Raw genomic sequence first — 11,210 nt, 5'->3', positions numbered from 1 at the left:
GGTGGTGACAAAATCCCTCACCATTTGCTTGTCTGTAAAGGATTTTATTTCTCCTTCACTTATGAAACATGGTTGGCTGGATATGAAATTCTCGGTTGAAAATTCTTTTCTTTAAAAATGTTGAATATTGGCCCCCACTCTCTTCTGGCTTGCAGGGTTTCTGCAGAGAGATCCACTGTTAGTCTGATAGGCTTCCCTTTGTGGGTAACCCGACCTTTCTCTCTGTTGCCCTTAACACTTTTTTCCTTCATTTCAACCTTGGTGAATCTGATGATTATGTGTCTTGGGTCTGCTCTTCTTGAGGAGTATCTTTGTGGTATTCTCTGTATTTCCTGAATTTGAATGTTGGCCTGTCTTGCTAGGTTGGGGAAGTTCTCCTGAATAATATCCTGAAGTGTGTTTTCCAACTTGCTTATATTCTCCCCATTACTTTCAGGTACACCAATCAGACATAGGTTTGGTCTTTTCACATGGTCCCATATTTATTGGAGGCTTTGTTCACTCCCTTTTATTCTTTTTTTCTAATCTTGTCTTCACACTTCATTTCATTATGTTGATCTTCAATCTCTGATATCCTTTCTTCCACTTGATTGATTCAGCTATTGATACTTGTGAATGCTTCATGAAGTTCTCGTGCTGTGTATTCAGCTATATCAGGTCATTTGTGTTCTTCTCTAAACTGGTTATTCTAGTTAGCAGTTCCTCTAACCTTTTGTCAAGGTTCTTAGCTTCCTTGCATTGGGTTAGAACATGCTCCTTTAGCTCAGAAGAGTTTGTTGTTACCCACCTTCTGAAGCCTACTTCTGTCAATTCTTCAAACTCATTCTCCATCCAGTTTTGTTCCCTTGCTGGCGAGGAGTTGTGATTCTTTGGAGGAGAAGAGGCGTTCTGATTTTCAGAATTTTCAGCCTGTTTGAACTGGTTTGAACCTTTGGTCTTTGATGTTGGTGACCTTCGGTTGGGGTTTTTGTGTGGTCGTCCATTTTGTTGATGTTGATGCTATTGCATTCTGTTTGTTAGTTTTCCTTCTAACAGTCAGGGCCCTCTTCTACAGGCCTGCTGGATAATGCATACTTTTTTCCCTTAGAAATAAAAAATATGCAAGTCAGGGCGTGGTGACTCACACCTGTAATCTCGGCACTTTGGGAGGCTGAGGCGGGAGGATCACTTGAATTCAGGAGTTCAAGAGTAGCCTGGCCAAGAGGGTGAAACTCCGTCTCTACTAAAAATACAAAAATTAGCCAGGTGTGGTGGGACAGGCTTGTAATCCTAGCTACTTGAGAGAGGCTGAGACAGGAGAATCACTTGAATCTGGGAGGTGAAGGTTGCAGTGAGCTGATATCCTGCCAGTGCACTCCAGCATGGGCAACAGAACAAGACTCCGTCTCAAAACAAAACAAAACAAAACAAAACAAAAAACCCATAAGATGAATTAATTTAAATATTTCTAGGCTTATGAGCTTTCCAAGCAGGTCACCTTGATGTGCCAAGTTGATAAAAGTTATGTAATTAATTTCGGTTTCCTTTTCAGGTATAATATCTATCATTGCTTTGAAATATATAAACTTACATGATTTTTATTTCCTTTTTTTCCTTCCTTGTGTATGAAAATTGTGGATTTCTGGAAGGAAAGTTCTAGATATCATGCAGTTTTATCTATGGCATGATGTTTAAAACTTAATTGGAAATCTGTGTTGTAGAATGTGAAAAGTGCTATGATGTTTGGAACTTTAAGTTGTAGCCTTGGTCATTAAAGTGCTCAATAGCAATTCAGAAACTCGTCATGGTTGTGGAAAGGTGACATTGGTGACCACACTGAATACCAGGAATGAGAGGGTTTTCTGCACTCTGCACCACAAGTAAGAATTTTTATTATGTCTAGTTATTTACTTTAAAACTGTAATTTATTAGATGGCAGCAGTTGTCATTTTAACTTGGAGTTTACGTTATTTCCAAATGTGGATGACCTTTGAAGAGTAAATCTGACATGACTGTGGAATATATTGCTCTTCTGTTCCCAGTGTTGGATACCGTTTATATTAAGGTTGCCTAAATGCAAGAGCATTGATGCTAAAAAGGAAAGAGAGGTAAATTTTTAATACTAAAGTTTGCAGCCTACCAAAGATTGATGAAACACTAATCAATTATTTTGTATTAGGGATTGATAGGATGGGGTTTTCTAATATAATAAAGTAAAGCATTGTAGGTGACTAATTTTAGGTCACTGATTTTGGAGACTAATTTTAGTGTCTGTGTGTGCATAATCATTTTTCTCAGGTTGATCTGTCCACAGGTGGCAAGAACTTTTCTATGCACACGTGCAGATGAAAAAATGGACAAGGTGTAAGAACTGCTTCCTAGTGTCAGCTCATATAGCATGTGCACATTTCTCCAGAATGGCATTTTTCTGTTGATATTTTGTTTGTATCTGTGAACTTCTGATAAGAAAGGGATGATTTTCTTAATCTTCATACATGTGCCAAAACAGTCTCAATCTTACTGTATAGGATGTTAAATAATATGGTTATTATAATATTTCTTAATCTAGAAAAATATTCATTGACTTTATGAGAAGTGAAGAATTAAGTTTCTTAACTACTTGATTTCACCCATACGTGGAATACACTTTTTTCTCATCTTCCCAGTGTAATTTACAAATTTTTAAATTGTATGAACATTGTGCAAATTATTGTCTGTATGTAAAATTAAATCTGTATGTAAAATTAAATCTGTATGTAAAATGAAATAGCTGAGCATTGAGACATGGTATGATTATATCTTCTTTTTCTTACCATTGTTTTGTTTTTCCTTGGAGTTAAATTTTATTTTTCCAGCTTTCAGTAACTGTATCAAAAAGTCATACTCAAATTCTCTATACTAAAATATCTTCTCAAGATTTACATACACATTCATCAGTCCCTCAAATTCATCTACAAGTTTTTTTAATCCCTGGGGTTTAGAAGTGGTTAGAGTGTCCCCCATTTTTGGAGATGGGTGCTTTGCCCTTGTTGGTTCTCCTCACCTTTTTGATAATAGTGTTAGCAGCCCATTCATTAACATCTGTTGTACCACCTGAATTAGACTTTGTCTCTTTTTCTGCTGCTAATATCATATTTTTAAAAAGCTCATTAGTTATTCCTCTAATTTCTCAATTTTATTTTTTAAATATTTTATTGGAGTTTTAATTTTGCAGTGGTATTTCAATTTACAAAATAAATATTTTATTTAAATGTTCTTTAAAAATTTTCTTGTTATTTTTTCCTACTCTTTTCACTATTATCATAACTTTGGGAAGTTATATAAACTTTTGATGGGAAGCTAGGACAACTATGTAATGGAATAATAATGATAAACCCACCCAATAGAGTTCGGAGGAAGAAAATCGGGTAAGTGTCCAACATTTGTGTATTATTTTTATAAGGTTGCCATAATAAATGACTACTGAGGAGTTTAAAACAATAATTTATTATCTCACAATTCTGAAAATCTGAAATTTAATTTAAGAGTTTGACAGAGTTGGTTCTCTCTGGAGGCTCTGAGGGGAAATCCACCTTCTTCCTCTCTGCTAGCTTCTGTTGGCTGATGGCAACCCTTGGCTTTCATTGACTTGCGGCAGTATAAATCCAATCTCTTCCTCCCTCTGTCTTACCCTGGATGTCTCTGTCTCAAATCTTCCTCTTGTTTTTTCTATAATGATAACAGTCACTGGACTTAGGTTTCACCCTAAATCCAGAATGGTCTCTTTTGGAGGTTATCAAGTTAATTACATCTGCAAAGAACCTATTTTCAGAAGTCCATTTTCACCGGTATCAGGGGTTAGGACTTAGACATCTATTTTGGAGGGCCATTCTTCAACTCAATACAATCTGAAAAAATGCCTGGCTCATAGGAGCCACACAATTAAAAAACAAAAACAAACAAACAAACAAACAAACAAACAAAAACTGCGTTTCCGTGTCCATGAATTTACACACATCATCCTACCTTTTAGAATTGGAAACACAGTAATTCATCCTCACTAGTTTCAGATTCTAAATATTTCAGATCTCTTTTCTAATGTCAATTTTGTGTGATTTCTCCTTTTTCTGAGTTAGAATACATCTTACATATACATATTTTTATTTTTCATAAGTATCACTTACATAATAGTTGTAGGTTGATGGCAACTTTTTAACCCTGAAGAATTTGAGAGTAAGTTGTGACCATAAACAAGAGGTAGGGAATTTATTTCTTCATTTTTCTACTTTCTTATGTGAATATTACTTTTTCCTTAAAACCAAACTTAATATAACAGAAATAATAATTATTTTAATTTTTCTTCGGAAATCGATGAAATAGTATTTTTTCTGAGTTTTGAAATGAAAAATTCTGTAACTTTCAAGTTGACTCTTCAATCTTCTGCACTCATCAACTTCAAATCTTTTATTTTTTTGCCATTTTGTTTTTATTCATATTTTAATTTATTATAGAATTTTTCAAAAGCCATTTCTAAGTCTAATATCTTTGCTATTTTCTCTTCTCTCTCAAATATGAACTTAAATTATGTTCTTAATTTTTTAGATTATTTTATTTTTCTGATACATCATTTATCTGAAGTTACCATAATTATTGAGTTATTTCCTCTTCTGGTAAACATTTTAATGCCATTCAAAAGCTGGATACTTTTATATTCTACTGAGAATTAAAAATACTAAAATATGTTTCTTAGATATTCGAAAGTTCATTCTCTAAAGTTCACCTTCCTTTTGACTCTTTGTCTTATGTTGTCTCTCCCTTCTGCATATTTTTTTTCCTGAATGCCTATGTTATGTTCTTCTTATTAGCCCACTCCTCAGGCAAGATCTAGATTTATTAAATATTTTATTTGTTTGTATTTAATTTGACTCATGTGAAGCATAGTCTTAGAAGGTTATCCTGAAAATGCTATATTGAAAGAGTTAGGATAGTTCAGGGAATGATCTGAGGAAATAAGTTTCAAAGACATTAGACTAGAAAAGACAAGATTAGTAAAGATATCATAGCTCTTAGTTCTTTATATGTTTAAGTACTAATAAATGACATATATATATTAGAGGAATTTTCCGTAAGATACAAAACACTGTGACTTAAATAGAACATTTCCAATTTTATGAAACACCTGCCATATGAAGGGAAAAAAGCATGCATTCTCATGTACAGGGTCCTGAAGATTTGAAGGTTCATATTCTACCCATAAGGAAAACAACAGCTGGATGCGTGTCTGGAAGAGCTCCTCAGCTTGTCTCATTGCATCTCCAGTTTTCCAATTGCACCTTTTGCCATGCACATCTGGGCTGCACTTAGAAAGTGACCACACTCAGAGCAATAGAGATGGAAAGTCCTGTCCATTTTAGTCATTTTTTTTAAACCACCCTTTTCCAGCATCTTTTTCTTATGGCAAGCCTCTTGATTGAGTGGCCTGGCGTTTGTCTTATTCAGCTATATTTGTGACAGGCTCTGGTAAGACTTGGCAGAAGCTGGGCTGGGATGGAAGGGGAGGATTTTGAATATTGTACATGTAGTATATGAAAGACAAAGAAATTTTAATTCAGAAGTAGGCAACTTTTCATTTATATTGTGAATGGTAAATTATTTATATAAACAACATATCACAAATGGGGTGATTTTTCTTACTCAAACCATGGAAAAAGAAGAACTTTCATTGTCCTTCTCCTCAGAAATACATAATAACACACATAGCAAGAATTTCAAAAATAATACCCTCTGAAATGTATCCTCCGAGTTGTGAGAGTAAAGGCATTTGAGTTCCTGCTGAGGTGTCTGCAGAACTGGGACATTATCAATGACTCAAACACCTGGAAATGGCATTACCTAAAAACCAAGACTAATGGTCCTAAGAGGAACTCCTAAGGTTTCTGGAAGGCATGAATACTAACTTTCCATCTAATGAAATCCAGCATTTCAAAATAACCCAGTTAATGCTGGATTGAGAAAAAATAGCTTTTAAAGATTATACTGGAGTAATATGCATATTCAAGTGGCTAGAAACTTCCTATGTGTTCAACAAGTATCACTCTGACAGAATGAATCCTAGAAACTAAGAAACATATTAAGAATTCCTGAGGCAAAAAAAAAACCCAAAATAAATAAAACCAAAAACACCCATCAGCACGTCTCCGAGAAGCTCTTAAGTACTTGTTTCCCACAACCCTATAACGTATTCTAAGTAACTAGGAGCTGACCAATGTTCTGAGGCTCCCAGAGAAGTGGTAGTTGAAATGTATTCAAGATTTCTATGACAAACAGGAGTTTGAGGAAAACCTGTTCTCAACTCAGTGAAGACCCCCCAATTTAGTTCAGAACTCCAAGAACTCTGTTGTGCCCAAGAAGCACCAATCCAAAACATCCCCTTATCCCAATAAAGCCTCAGAAAATGTGCAATTGAGATCTCGACCAGGAAACTATGACTCTTCCACAAAGATACAATTCCATGGAGAGCCCAAGAAGCCCCTCATGAATGGATTCCAAAAGTATCATCAAGATTCGTGATTGAATAGGAAGCTGCAACAGGTGCCACTGAGTAAGACCATGATAGAGATTGGCAGATACCATCAGTATACTCTGAAGAGCCTTAAGGAACATAAGAGCCATGCTGAGGAGTTGCTGAAATACTGCAAGGTAGACCTGAATCTCTGGCTCAATTGTCTGTCTCAAAAAAATTATGCTGCATAGACAGTCAACTTCTAATTAGCACAAGAACATGAGCATCACAGGAGGCCCAAACACCAGGTTTGATAGAAATATCTGCCATCCCATCAGAATGGAGTCTGAAAGAAGAATTTGAAGAGGAGCAGAGGCTGCTGGGTCCAGGAACAAATTCATTAGAAACCATTTGGGTCGAGTATAATTCCTCACAGGGATTAGGAAAACAAGAAGGAAGATGGAAAGAGGATGAAAGTAGTAACTACTCTGACTCTAGCAGTGGAAGTGAAGATGAAGATGGCTAGTCTGAGGGCAGCAGCTCTAGCTCAGCTTCCTTAGGGTACTCCTGACTCAGGCTCAACCTGAGCCTGGTTAATACCCTAAAAGGTTGGACAGTCCTTCCAAGCCAAAAGTCCATCCATGTTATCTATGTCAAAGGGAGGGGACCCTCCTCCTGCTCCTTTTTACTTCCTTGCTTTTTCCCTTCCCTCCTTTCTCCCCCTCCTCCTCTGTACAAAGCGGGACGGGTTATAAACAAGGAACTTGATGCAGTGCACTACTCTCTATATTAGGTCCATAAACCCAGGAAGTGGAGACCAACCATAGAGAACAAATATTCGTATTAGCCAGTATTGCCTCCCCACCCATATACACAACTAGCCAGAGAGAGGGAGTTCATGGAATTGAGGTTTTTTGAATAAACAATGAGATGATTGGGCTATGGGGTATTAGACTGAGTATTCCAGAAGTAACAAGTTTTTCTTTCCTTATTTTCTGCCAGAAAGAGGTGGTAGGGGGACACTGAGTCTGTAATCTCCACCTTCTTTGTGAAGTGTCCCTCAGGACTCCTGTGCTGAATGTAGAGTGAAGAGTAGCTGGTGGGAGTTAGGGCAGGTGCCTTAAGAATGTTGCCAGACTCCTGCCGTCACTCTCCCCACTCCCTGAAGTAAGGACTTGGCCATTCCCATGCTTGAGTGTGGGCAGAGTGATGTAGGGGGCAATATTTTTACATGTATATCTGATTCAGCTCCCAAAGAGACTTCTTACTGATTTCAAAAACTTGAAATGAAACATGGAAATTTATCTATTTCACTTGAATAAACTTCTCCATAGAATCAATGTTTTGTGACTGGGCAGGGCACTGCTGCTCCAAGTGGTGTCTGTTGTATTTATTCTCCTGGGTGGAAGCTCCAGATTCTTCCTGCTGCCTCAGGTGCAAGTCCACCTCACCTTTATCATTCAGGAGATACAGAAATATACATGGATACCTAGAAAGATACAGGAGTAGATATGCACACTATACTGTTCTCCTGGTCCACCTGTGAATTCACCAGTACCACATAGCTTTAATTATTTTGGTTTACTGCTATCTTTTAAAGTCAGTTGAAGGCTACTGCATTCTCATACTTTCCTCTGTTTTCATGTTCTCATTAATGTTTGCATCATAGAAGAAGTGGCATCCATTTTATATCCATTGATTTTAGTGTTTTTGTTCCTAGATTTCTTAATAAATTATAAGTGATTTTCTAGGTAAACTGTACCAGAAAATAATGGTAATATTTATATTTTTAATACTTCAAATCCCTTTTTATTTATGTGTTCTTTTAGAAAATACAGAGCAATATTAAATAATAGCAGTTATATGTTTTTGTATTGCTTCTAATTTTTAAGCTAATGGTTACACCACTTACAACTGTAACAATTATGCTAATATTTGAAATAATAACATATTAATAAAATGCCAATTTGGATTAATCAGTTTTATTCCATAATGTGTATTCATTTTTGTCAAATTTCTCTTATTATGTATCAATGTAAATTTTCCTTAAGGTATTTGTCAAAATTCTCCAGAGAAACAGCAGCAATAGGGCACTGTTTGTGTGTGTGTGTGTGTGTGTGTGTGTGAATGAGCATGTGTGTGTGTGAGCATGTGTATGTGTGAGAGAGAATGTGATTTTATAATGAGAAATTGGCTCTAAAATCCTATCATCTCTAAACAAGAAGCTCTGGAAAAAGCTAATGGTGTAATTTAGTCTGAATCTGAAGGCCTGAAATCCAGGGCAGCTAATAATGTAAATCCTAGTGCAATGGCAAGAGATGGTATGACACGTCTTAGCTTACCAGTAAGGCAGGGAAAAATAAAAAGGTTGAATTCCTCTTTCCTCTGCCTTTTGCTCTATTGGATTCTTTCATGGGAGAACGGGAGACAAATGAATACAGATAGAAGAAAGTTCTCTTGGCAGCAAATTATTTCATGCGCTCAGTAATGGTACTTAATACACAAAAAGTAAGGAAACTGGACAATTTGCCACATATTTTGGAGGTAAAAGCAAGATAATTTCCTGAAATGGAAAGTAAAAGTACAAGAGAAATCCAGATGATTCCTAGTTATTTTGGCATTTAGAAAAAGGTAAGCAGGTTTTGTCAGGGAAGTTGGGAGTTCTAATTTTTGAAATGCCCATTACCTATCCCAGTGCATGTAAGAATCTGGAGCCCAAATATTAGTTTACTACTCCATGGCCGGGTGCGGTGGCTCACGCCTGTAATCCTGGCACTTTGGGAGGCCGAGGTGGGCAGATCACGAGGTCAGGAGATCGAGACCATCTTGGCTAATGTGGTGAAATCCCGTCTCTACCAAAAACACAAAAAATTAGCCGGGCTTGGTGGCGGGCGCCTGTAGTCCCAACTACTCAGGAGGCTGAGGCAGGAGAATGGCGTGAACCCGGGAGGCAGAGCTTGCAGTGAGCGGAGCTTGTGCCACTGCACTCCAGCCTGGGCGACAGAGCGAGACTCTGTCTCAAAACAAAACAAAACAAAACAAAATAGTTTACTACTCCATAATATGTATTACATTTGTTTGGTTCTGTTAAAAAACCAAAGTGACAATCATTAATTTAAAGATCCTAATTGGCTTTATCTGTGATTCCAGAAGTTGGCAACACTGTATTTCATAAAATAGAGTAAGTGTGCACAACATGTACCCTAAAACTTAAAGTATAATAAAAAAAAAAAGAAAAAAAATAGAGTAAGTGTTCTTATAAGCTGAGAAGAGCTTGGTTTTATATAGAGAGCTGAAGAAAGCAAAAACAATGAACAGAAAACTGGCTGATCACCTCAAAGTTATGTTCCTTGTAAGGCAGGGACAGGGAGAAAGAGTACAGAAAAATAACTGATTGGTTAATATCAGAATAGTTCAGGTTATTTTTTGGGGTAAACATTAAAACAGAGAGAACCTCAGTATCATGCCGACTGAAACTACCCTATTTGGGAATTTACTTGTCATAATCTCCATCTTCTGATTTCTATTAATAGGACAGTCAGAAATCAACCCAACAACGAAGACTTAGTTTTGGTTTGATGATGTAGAACTTCAGTATGGGAAACTTCATTTTGGTTTTTAGTCTGCTCTGTTGGGGCCTAGCACAGGAGCTTAGTCCAAAACAAGGGCCCCTATAATTTTTACTGAACAGTTTAGAATCTGGAACAATGCCTTGCACTCACATTTAGTGAGTAAATATTGAATAGATGAATACATCAGTGAAGCATAACTTTGGGTAACATTATCAGGTATTAAAGCATCACACCATATGACACTAATTTTGAGCACAATCAAGGAGGGAAAGGTAGCAAAACTGAGCACTTGGACAGTCTAATAGTTGGATATGAAACAAAGAAGAAGGAGACTTCCAAAAAGTCTGCTAAAGGGTGTTCTCTGAGGTAGGCTGGAAGTCAGATGAATATAAATTTTGTCTGAGAATCTAATAAAAATGAGTGTTTTCAGAATATGAAGTTATAAGAATAAAATGAAATCAAGAAGAAATAAGTAACCAACAGTATTACTGAAAAGAGAGTGATTAAAAGGAGGTTAGAGATGGGGTATTGTACGTAACAACGTTGAAGTGGATGGTGACTTAAACAATCAAATGGAGTAAACATGATGGAAGGCTGTAGAGTTGGTTGTAGAAGGAAAGGTAAGAAAAGAAAATGTAAGGGTCAATTTAGAAATATTTTATCAAGGGGTCTATTTCATGAAATGTTTTCAGTAAAAGTGAATTTTTAACGGCTGCTCGTTTTAAATAATATAATCCACAGACATTTATAAGAGTCTATTTAAAGTTCCAGGCACTGATTCAGACATACATAAATTGATCACTATCTGTGTGATGGAATCATTCGTACCCCAAACCTCAGCATCACGCAATATACCCATGTAAAGAACCTGCACATTTACTCCCTGAATCTGAAATAAAAGTTGAAATTATAAAAAATAAAAGTTAAAAAAGAACAAATCATAGATACATAAAATCATGATGAATCTCAAAAACATATTAAATGACACAAAGGATTATATATTGAATGATTACATGTGTAATATTTATTAAAAGTCAAAACGCTATAGACAGGTCAGGTGGGGTGCCTCACACCTGTAATCCCAGCAGTTTGGGAGGCCAAGGCAAGAGGACCACTTAAGCCCAAGAGTGTGAGACCAGCTTGGGAAACAGAGTGAGACCCTGTCTCTACAAGAAATT

This window comes from Pan paniscus, chromosome 9 (genome assembly GCF_029289425.2).
Source record: "Pan paniscus chromosome 9, NHGRI_mPanPan1-v2.0_pri, whole genome shotgun sequence".
NCBI classification, from domain to species: domain Eukaryota; kingdom Metazoa; phylum Chordata; class Mammalia; order Primates; family Hominidae; genus Pan; species Pan paniscus.
This window is presented reverse-complemented; position numbering follows the sequence as displayed.